At 43.7% G+C, this 11,219-nt stretch overlaps 1 protein-coding gene across 3 annotated transcripts in view; it reads left to right on the top strand.

The window, feature by feature from the left end:
- The first annotated feature begins 574 nt into the window (after positions 1–574).
- LOC308288999 (uncharacterized protein) overlaps positions 575–11,219 on the top strand; it is an 80,636-nt gene continuing 69,991 nt past the window's right edge. Inside the window, exons 1-2 of one of the 3 annotated variants that reach the window (XM_080730494.1) lie at positions 575–707; positions 2,858–2,922. The gene's annotated coding sequence lies outside the window, so the exon portion shown is untranslated. Of the gene's footprint in view, positions 708–2,857; positions 2,928–3,948; positions 4,020–11,219 lie in introns of those variants that run through there. The other 2 variants (XM_080730495.1, XM_080730496.1) reach the window with 2 other exon arrangements.

The raw sequence follows: 11,219 nt of genomic DNA, 5'->3' as shown, positions 1-11,219 counted from the left end.
ACCATCCTGCAGGAGCAGTACAATGTCCTAGAAGGAAAATGGAGGAAAGCGTGAAAAAGATCAGGAAAGAAAACGGAATGTCGTATGCGGAAGCAGTGAAGAGCCTGGAGAGGAATGGAAATGTGACAGTGACAGGAGAAAGAAAACCAGAGGAAAAAGTGAATACTGACCAAAATATATGTCTGGACAAAAAGCGATTTTTGGCGTTCATTGCAATGGTGATTAACTGTGCTGTAGAGATACAGAGTAAATCTGAGAGAATTAAGATGATACTGGATGCAGCTACAAGGTTTCTGGGTATCGTGGACATTAGTGGTGAAGATCTGGATGACACGTTGAGAGGCGGGTTTGCCTCAACTCAGACAACAGTGTCTGAGTAGAATTGACAATGAATGCAAGGGATATTTCGGGTAATGGACTCTGATAAAGTGGGGAATGGGAAGACTGTGGGTTGTACACGGGTGGACTTTATTTTATTTTTGAAATATGAAGTACTAAATAATGTGCTATTGGTGGAAAGTTCCACCAGTCAAGTTGGTGGCGGTAATGCACCTCGAGAGGTTGCCAACTGCCATAAAACCCGATAGAAGAAGAAGAAGAAGTGTGTGTGTGTGTGTGTGTGTGTGTGTGTGTGGCTGCTGTGGCAGGAAGCAGCAGTTTGCTCTGACTCTGTTCAGTGTCAACAACACAGACCAACAGTAACAGAGGTAAGAGTTAATATCTGAATACCTTATCCATGTGGCATTGTTCTCAGCTGTACGTTTATCAATATAGAATTATAAAAGTTAGTGTTACTTAGTCTACGTTGCATCGGAGGAAAGCAAATCTACAAGCTGACAACATGTCTGACTGCAACACATTGTGAGCTTGTAGATCAGCTATCTTCGGCGCGCAACACCGGTGCTCAGTGAAAACAAGATCCACAGACGAGCTGCAACATGCTACTCTTTGCTAACACCCTGTGTGTGTGTGTGTGTGTGCGTGTGTGTGTGCGTGTGTGTGTGTGCATGTGTGTGTGTGTGTGTGTGTGTGTGTGTGTGTGTGTGTGTGTGTGTGTGTGTGTGTGTGTGTGTGTGTGTGTGTGTGTGTGTGTGTGTGTGTGTGGTTGTGTGTGTCGATGTTTGTCCAGTTTCAGGACAGACAGTCCATGTTTTACCTTGCTCTCCTCCGTCCACTCTAAAATCTGACGAATCTAGGGTTGCAATACCTCCCTTCTGAAACTGCAAAGTGTTTGTTTCGTAAAAATCCACCATAGACATGTTATGAGTTACTTTCTATCAAGAAATCCGAGCAGACTTGAGAGAATATCAGTTTCCATTTTATTAAATGAAAATAACTTTATTATGTTTAACCAAATGAACCTCTATTCTGGGGAGAACATTCACCAAAAATACCAGATCTACAAACTCACAGCGCATCACGTTGTGAGCTTGTAGATCTGGTATTTTTGGGTAGATCTGGTGTAGTGTAGATTGTAAAAGAACGTACCAAGTACCACTTTGAGAAACCCTGGTAGAATATCAGCTGGCAGCCAGCCAGCCTGAGAGTTTAGTTCTGGGCTCTCTGCCAACTGTCACTCACACTGAACACTCCTCCCATGCTTATTTACATCTGAACCAAACTGACTGAGTGTTTTTCTGCTTTACAAAGAACCACATCTAGACTGGCCTGTTTTTAAGGCTGAAAGTCATTTTCAAATTTGTACATCATTGGCATGAACACAAGGCGTAGGATATGCACGTGCCCACAACTTCAAACTAGTGAATAAAAAAGGCTATGTCTGCACATAATATAATGCTCTCTCGTCTTTTCTTGTATTATTTCTCAACCAAAACAACAACGTTTCGCCCAGCAGGGCTTTTTCAAGTTACATGGGTATGGCTTTAGAACCTTTAAATAGGTCAGAGTCAGTGGGTTTCATCACTCAATCAATGAATGAACCAATAGATAGGCAGTTCTCAATGTGAGGTTCCACTTCAATAATCAATTAAGTGGCCATATGAACAATAAAAATGGCCCTCTCTACTGGCTACTGTTCTCTAAGGTTACTGTTATACAGCACTATATTATCAGGGCAGGAATTTCATGAAGGCCATGGCCGTCGTTGCCCCTCAGTTTGGCCTTGTGCTCCTCAAACCAATGGCATGACCTGAGGCCACAGTGGCCTTAATGCCCCTCAAACCAATGGCATGACCTGAGGCCACAGTGGCCTTAATGCCCCTCAAACCAATGGCATGACTTGAGACCACAGTGGCCTTAATGCCCCTCAAACCAATGGCATGACCTGAGACCACAGTGGCCTTAATGCCCCTCAAACCATGGCATGACCTGAGACCACAGTGGCCTTAATGCCCCTCAAACCAATGGCATGACCTGAGACCACAGTGGCCTTAATGCCCCTCACACCAATGGCATGACATATAACGAGCACAGAAGCACTGTCTCTCATCAAGTAAAGAAATCAGCTGTGTTGGTCACGAAAGACCGCAAGCGCTCCTCTCTCCCCACACTATGCTAGGCGGCTGGCTAGCGGTTTTCATGTGACATTCAGGGACAGAGTAGCTAAATGTGGCATTCAAAAATTACAAATTCCTATTGAATATCTTAATTACAATTAAATTAAGTTGACGTGTTTTTTTAAGGGCAACAGTTGTATAATCGCAATATAACTCGCCTGTCTGCTCGTTCCTGCGGCAAGGCTGTCGTGCAGGATAATATATGTCGTGCAGGATGTTATATGCACACCCTCTCGTGTAATATTGCTTAAAAACTGTATAGCCTTATAAATATTGTTTTCATGTGATGTGAATAATGTGAATGAATACAAATGTATTGAACTCTTTATTCTTCTCCCCAGATCATCCCACAGGCCAGATTGGAGCACGTTGCGTTGCTAGTTCAACACCCCTGATGTAAGACAAGGTAAGGTATGTTTATCTGTTTAACACACTTAAACAACAAGACCGTTCAAAGTACTTCTCACAAAGCAATAAGCTTCCAGACAACATGTATACATGAATGCAATTTAAAACACACACCCGTGCTAAAATGTTAAACCTCTCATAGCTCTCCATCCATCGCGCATATTTGCATAGTCGGTAAGAGAAAAACCTCTCACTAGCATGCTGTGCTAGTGAGAGCAAAGCGACTGCCTTGCGTCGCTGTCTCTATCTGTGTGTGTGTGTGTGTGTGTGTGTGTGTGTGTGTGTGTGTGTGTGTGTGTGTGTGTGTGTGTGTGTGTGTGTGTGTGTGCCACAAGTAGGCCATGTTGTGCACCATGAGGTGCCACTGGCAATGCCAGTGACATCACCACTGGCATCACCAGGAATGCTGGTCCCTCATTGGCTGTTCATGATGACATTGCCAGAAATTCTGGTCCCTGATTGGGCTACTGGCTTAAACACAGGCAAGCACTGACATACTGTACATAAATACATACATACATGGCGGTTTTAGCCGCGGTTAACCACCGCTCGGGCGGATTTGGGTCATTAATTAATATTGGATAACCACGTATGAAATGTGTAACGTAACGTTTCACGAGGCAATGTCCATGATTAATCATACAGCTCTGTCCACTTAAAGCCATCAGAATGCCTTGCGCTGGTTGCACATTGCCAAACCGTGCTAAAATGTTAAACCTCTCATAGCTCTCCATCCATCGCGCATATTTGCATAGTCGGTAAGAGAAAAACCGCTCACTAGCATGCTGTGCTAGTGAGAGCAAAGCGACTGCCTTGCGTCGCTGTCTCTATCTGTGTGTGTGTGTGTGTGTGTGTGTGTGTGTGTGTGTGTGTGTGTGTGTGTGTGTGTGTGTGTGTGTGTGTGTGTGTGTGTGTGTGTGTGTGTGTGTGTGTGTGTGTGTGTGTGTGTTCCTCCATTCAACTTACTTCTCATACAGAGACACAGAGCTGTAATAAGCCCTGAACCTGAACCCAGCATAGAGAGGTTCAGTGAAGGTGGCCTGGAAGGTGTACAGGTGTGTCGGTGTCTCAGAGGACACTGTGTAGTGTGTGTAAGTAAGTAAGTACATTTTATTTATATAGCACCTTTTACAGAGAGATCTCACAAAGTGCTGTACAGGCATTGAAAGAAAAACAAAATAAAAACAAGGCAAGTAGGAAACCGGCTATACAGTTAGTTACTAAGAAATATAAATTAGAATCAAATCCCAACAACAAATGCCTGTTCAAATAATAACTTTTGAGGTTCTTTTTAAAAATATCGACAGAGGCTGCAAATCTCAAGGCTTGTGGAAGAAGAGCGTTCCAAAGTTTGGGGGCAACAGCTTGAAAAGCCTTGTCACCTTTTGTTTTTAAGTTAGTCCTTGGAACCTTTAACAGACCCTGCTCAGCAGACCTTAGGGCCCTTTCAGGCTCATAGCGATCAACCAGATCTTTTAAGTAGCTCGGAGCCTGATCATGCAGAGCTCTGTACGCGAGCACTAGGACTTTGAACTGGACCCTGAAATCAATGGGGAGCCAGTGCAGGGAGGCCAGGACAGGGGTGATGTGGCACCTTCTACTGTGTGTGTGTGTGTGTGTGTGTGTGTGTGTGTGTGTGCGTGTGTGCGTGTGCGCGTGTGCATGTGTGTGCTTGCATGCCTGCCTGCGTGCATGCCTGCCTGCCACCTCCAGTCCGTTCACCTCTGTCTGTTGTGTAAGAAGTTGAGAACTCATTCATTCATATAATAAATGGTTACAGTACAAGTAGCCTAGGCTTAGTTGACAACTAGTGTTTACTGCTGCTTATGGAATGCTGTTGGTTCATTCCTTTGTGTGTAGGTATTAGAGAGACCTCTGTATGTTCAGTGCAGAGCAGCACACACACACACACACACACACACACACACACACACACACACACACACACACACACACACACACACACACACACACACTCACTCATAAATACTGTTCTTACAAAACAGTGTGGGCTCACATGTAACACCATGTATGGGCACAAAGATCTACCCTTTGGCTCCTTCTCATTGGCTAAAGGCCCTGCCTTTGTACTGTCTGTAATTCTTTTAGGAGAATGAATAACCTTGGTCTTTTGGTGTAACATACTGGTCTCGCCTTTCAGCGAGCCCACAACTATATAGTTAGGACCCCCCCCCCCCAGGAATCCGCGATTCCGCGATCACGGAATTTATCCTTTGATTGATTGATTGAAGACTTAATTAGAAGTTTGCATAGGAAAAGGTACAGTTTCATGACGGTACAGTTCACTGGTACAAGGTCTACTAAAAGGAGATCCATGAAAAGACTAAGCTTATTTCCACAGGAAACCATTAAAGTATCTCATATAACATTGAATGACAGACAAATAGAACACAGTACTATGCAGTAGATATGTAAAGGAAAAAAAATGATAGAACAAAAAAAGAAAACAGTAAGTCTAAACAAACAGTAAGTATATACAAAGAAGGGGCAGGGGAGGGTAGGGTTGGGCTAGGTTAGTTTTTTTTTACCAGTTGCGAACGGCTGCTGCCTGTAAGTGGTTTTTCAAGGCAATTTTAAAGGATGCTAGTGATCCACACTGCTTTATGGCCTTCGGTAAGGCTTTCCACATTTTGGTGGTATAGCAGAAAAATGAGTTTGACCCTTTGTTGGTTTTGACTCTGGGTTGGAAGTGATCTGTAGCGCTGCCTCTGGTGTTGTAATTATGGACATCCTTAATTTTTATAAAGTATTTTGACAGGTACTTGGGTATCATAGTGGTGTAGTGTATCTTGTACACCACGCCCATTGCAAGTTGCTGTACTCTGTCATCTACTCTGAGCCACCCCACTCTTAACTGGTGAGTAGCGGTGAGGTGAGTCTGATAGGGAAGGTTAAGCAGGACCCTAATTAGTTTATTTTGGGCTGTTTGGAGTTTAGTTTTAAGGGCTTGTGGGGCGTCACGATACCATACATGAACTCCGTAGTCAAAGAGGGGATGGAATATTGCACCAGCTAGGGTCTTCAGTGTGTTGAAATTGACCATTGGGGCGATCCTCTGTAGGAAACAAGTTTGTTGGTTGATTTTATTTATTACTTTAGAAGTCATCTTTTCGCTGGAAAGATTAGCTTCAAGGATGCATCCTAAGTAAGAGATTTCGTTTTTTCGTGTTATGACCTTGTCACCCACTTTGATTGTGAAGTTATCGACTTTTTCGAGGTTATGATTTGATCCAAAGAGGATGGACTCAGTTTTTCCCAAGTGAATTGATCATTTGTTGTCGTTAAGCCATGTGCAGATCTTACTTAGTTCAGAGTTAAGTGTCTTTTCAACCTGCAAGTGGTCCTTGCCCGAGACTAGGAGAGCCGAGTCATCCGCGAACAGGAACAGGTTGCAGTCGCAAGCAGATGCCATGTTGTTCACGTATATTAGGAACAACAGAGGCCCCAGTATGCTACCTTGAGGAACACCACAGCTTACTGGGAGGGGGGGGACAGGGTACCGTTAATCTCCACCACCTGTTCCCTCCCCACCAGGTAAGATTGCATCCAACTCACTGCTGCGCTGTCAAGACTGATGGCTTTTAGTTTCTCAATCAGAATAGAATGATTTACTTGCGACCACCCGCGGATTTCTCGGCCATTCGCGGACTTTTCTGACGGCCGCGGAATAACAGTCGCGAGTGGCAGCAGAGCAGTGGGAGTAGTCATTACTACTATTTATTATAAAACGATTTGTACATGATTTGGCCAGTGGCCACCTCATACAGAGCCTGGGGGAATAGCTTAGCTTCCCTCCTGCTAGCACTGATGCTGGATGGTCCGGTCCCACATTCGTTCCTGACAGAAACTGTGTCCTGAACTATAATTCCTCTCTATGCCTCTATGGTCCTGGCAATTACAATGCTAATGCAGAAGAGAATAAATCAATATTACACCCATACTAGGTAGTAGGTAGGCTATCCTCTAAAATGTGGTTACTATGGCCATGGTTTGGATGACAATATAGTCTTTGTAACAGAAAGTAATTATTAAAAACAATAGCAATTAAAAAACAATTTTTATTCTCAAAAATGATTATTCGATTATTCTAACGACTAATTACAATTAATTGTAGCTATTTCATGAAGGGTTTTACTTGATTGTTAGAACTATATAATTTTTTGCTTGATAACTGGTCATTTTAGGTTGTTTTTTAATGTCCACGGAATCAAGAAATGTTCTCCGCAGAATCAGGAATGTTCTCTGCGGAATCAAGACTTTTTCTCTGCCGATTCCTGGGGGGACTAACTAGTAAGGTTCAAGGTTCAAGGTTCGTTTATTTAGTGTCCCCGAAGGGCAAATGGGTTACAGCGGCATAGACAACAGTACATCAAACAATACAATAAAAACAACCAAAAAACAGAACACATGTAGCGGACAGATACCTTAAAAATAAAAATAAAGTGCACATGACCATAAAGTGCATGCATTAACTCATACAGTGCCAGGCGACTTTTAGAGCAACTTTCTCACTATGGGCTTCCCTGCCAAGCGACTTTGGGCGACTTTTACTTAGAAAAAAAACAAAAAAAAAATTTTTTTCAAATTTTTTTTTTTTTCAAAAACATTTTTTGGACCCCAAAAAATGTAGTAGGCATGATAGAAATCGCGAAATTGCATGTTTAACCCCCATAGCAACCCCATCTATCAAACATGGCAGCCATCTTTGTTTACATTTTAGGAAAACATAATGGCTATTATCTCAAGAATGCCTGAACGGATTTCCAATCTTTTTTTTTTGTTTGAAAGCTGTGAACAGCCTGCACAAACATGGTGCATGATCTGTGCATGGGTGTGCATGATCTGTGCACTACAAATTACATGGAAGTCTATGGAGAGGGCTGGCACTAATGCCACTCGAGGGCATTTTTAATTGGCAGTAAGTGAGTTAAAGTGCCATGCAGAAAGTGCACATAGTACTGGAAAGTGCATCTCTTATACAGGCGCGTCACGCCCATTCATTGTGAGTACGACGCGACACCCCCACTTTCATAAAACCGTGATCTCATCCCCCCCACCTTTTTGGCCGGCCGGGGTGCTTTTTTTTATTTTTTTCCCTCCCCTGCGCTGCAAGCTGGCTCTCATCAACACAAACGCGTAGTAGGGGCTATGGCTACTTATATTTCCAGGACAATTTCAAAATAAACATGTTGAATGATCGATTGTATATGAAAAAAATAAAATAAAGGCTCTTGTTTTGAAATGCGCTTCTGTGCAGAGAGGAAATGGCTTTCATAGGAAGTCCCTTTACCTCTCTGTCTTCCGTGCGTATTATGGACTCATGGTGAAATGAACAACACACTACAGGCATAAAGGAATAACATCAAGACAAGACCATGTAGGCTATAAAGGCATTAAACATCGTCCTCTGCTCCTCTCATCCTAACAACTCAACACTTGGTGAGTCGTGACTCGTGGCTATATTAGAGTTAGAGTAATGATGATGGAATGGATGCTAATGCTATGCTGCCTGCTGGCTAATGTACACTGTTGTCGTGTTGTGGGCTAGTGGCTATGTGAACCAGAACCACTGTTTCCTAACACTGGGGTCTGGATCGATGCGTGCAAGTTGCTGTAGTAGTAGACAGTGGTAGAGCTTAGATCGGGCCAAAAAGAATGAGCCCGGCCCAACCCACCCCACAGAACGGCAGCCCGAGCCCGGCCCAAAGCCCGACACATAATTGACAATTGGAGACCGACACAGCCCGCAGCCCGACATTATAAACAAGCTGCAGCAGCCTTTTTTCTCATATGGTGATTTGTTAAGAACAGAGTCCTTTTCCAACTGTCTTTATATAGACCTATATAAGACATTGTAGCAAGTACCGTGCTAATTATGGAACAAAAACATCGGAGCCTAATTCTTCAATCAATCAAAAAGCCTTGCTGGAAAACACAGCTGACGGCCGCCGCTAAATCAGACAGCAGGCGCACAGGCTATTATAGCTACAACGTTCACACAACGTCTATTATGATTATTAGGATACAAAAAGTGTCTGTGGACTGTTTCAACGATGTCCTCCGCTCTGCTCTGCTCGACCAGCGCTGGCAGCGCATGCATGCACTGCACACGCCACAGCAGCCAGCCACACGCACACACACAGCGCACGCACACACACACTCACGCTCAACTGTCAAGTTGCGAAACAGCGCAGCGGTGCAGCCATAGAGTCATGAGCGCGCAGTTTACACAGTCACAGAGACATCATGATACTGCGCTGCGCTTGCCTACCGGATTATAAAAGCCCGACCCGACCCATAGCCCGTCATATACATGGAAATTTGAGCCCGGCCCAGCCCGCGCCGCGCCGACCCGTCGGGTCCCGTCGGGCTCGGGCTGAATTTCTAAGCTCTAGACAGTGGTGTAAAATTATGTAGATTAACTGAAAGCTTTTGGAACTGAATGATTATATGATACTGGTGTTGTCTGTCTGTTGGAGTGTTGGTACCAAGAATTACATCTACTATAACTATATAGACTATCTTGCTGGCTGGTGCTTGTGGAGAGAGGCAAAGGGAAAGTGTAGTGTGCCGTTCCTGATTGTTTAGCAAAAAAATAAACCGCGGAAACCTTTATTGTTTATGTCGGACTTCTGCGTTGTTTGCGCCGTGAGTTTTGGTGCTATAATCAAATGGTTTGTGGATTCGGAATCACAAGAATCTAGGTTTAAAATGGTATACAGCTTGCAAAGAAATAAACCGCGGAAATCCGAATAAAACGCGTTCAAATCCGCGAAAAACCGCCATTTTGCGCGCGAGACCCCCCCCCATGTCATCCCCCCCACTCTCTAAGAGGCTCTGACGCCTCTGCTCTTATAGAAGGCCTAAAGACAAATAAAGTGCACATACCTTATTAGGAATAGGTTATCTCCTGGACCTACCCATAACAGCGTTCAATGCGCAGATAGACACAGGGACAAATAAATATTTGTGCCTGTTAGTCGTGGCACCAGCAGCTCGCAAGCGAAGGCCAGATGGGAGGAGAACATATTCTTTACATAGTGGGTGAGCAGCATCAGAACGGATGGACAGAGCTTTGCTGAGCACCTGTCTATTAAAAATCTGTCCTAAGCTGTTCATCTGAGTGCCAGATACTTTAGAGGCAACTTTTACAATCCTCCCAAGGGAATTCTTATCTCTGACACAAAGATTACCGTACCAACAAATAATCGAAAAAGAAATGACAGGCTCGATATAGGCACTGTAAAACAGTTTCATCAGAGTCTTGTCGACATTGAACTTAGCTAGTTTCCTCAAGCAGTATAGGCGTTGCTGACCTTTTTTATACATCATATCAGCGTTAAGGTCAAATTTCAACTTGTGGTCAATAATTGTGCCTAGATATTTATAGCTGGTTACAATATCTACTGCTTGTCCATTGACAACACTCTTCTGTGGAGATGGTGGGGAACATCTAAAATCAATGCATATCTCTTTTGTTTTAGAGACATTAAGTTGCAAGAAGGCGTTGTCACACCAAGACAGGAAATCATCGAGGACTTGCCCGTGACTATTCTCATCATTGTTGAGCAGGCTGACGATGACCGAGTCATCAGCGTACTTAATGATGGATCTGTTTTGAAAACGGCTGACACAATCGTTGGTGTAAAGAATATTTAAAAAGGCAGATAAAACACACCCCTGGGGCGAGCCCGTAGAAGATGACAGGAAATTAGACAGTGTCCCATTAACCCGTACACATTGAGATCTGTTTGTTAGAAAATCAAGAATCCAGCCCACCAGACAAGGATCAACACCAAAAGAACCAGACAGTTTCTCAACCAAAACATGGGGCTGTATGGTATTAAATGCAGATGAAAAATCAATAAAGAGTAACCTTGCATGGGTTTTACTACCTTCGAGATGCTTATGCACAAGGTTAAGTAAAGTGGCAGTAGCGTCTTGAACGCCCCTTCCAGCCCTGTACGCAGACTGGAGTGGGTCAAGTAGATGCTCAGTTTTTGCAACAAGCTCAGACTTAACTAGTTTTTCAAATTGCTTCATGATCAGAGAAGTTAAAGCGACAGGTCTGAAATCATTAAGCGATTTGGGGTTACTTCTCTTGGCAACCGGCACTATAGTGGACTGCTTCCAGAGAGTCGGCACCTTCTGCTGGAAGATAGAAAGATTAAATATATAATAGAAAATAGGGCCTAGCTGCTCAGCGCAGGTCTTAATCAGACGTCCACCAATATTATCAGGGCCGGGACTTTTCCCAGGCTTGCAGCCTTTAAA

This window comes from Nannobrachium achirus, assembly GCF_963921795.1.
Source record: "Nannobrachium achirus genome assembly, chromosome: 7".
Taxonomy (NCBI): domain Eukaryota; kingdom Metazoa; phylum Chordata; class Actinopteri; order Myctophiformes; family Myctophidae; genus Nannobrachium; species Nannobrachium achirus.
Note: the sequence above shows the minus strand (reverse complement) of the source record. Positions and strands in the feature narration are given on the sequence as shown.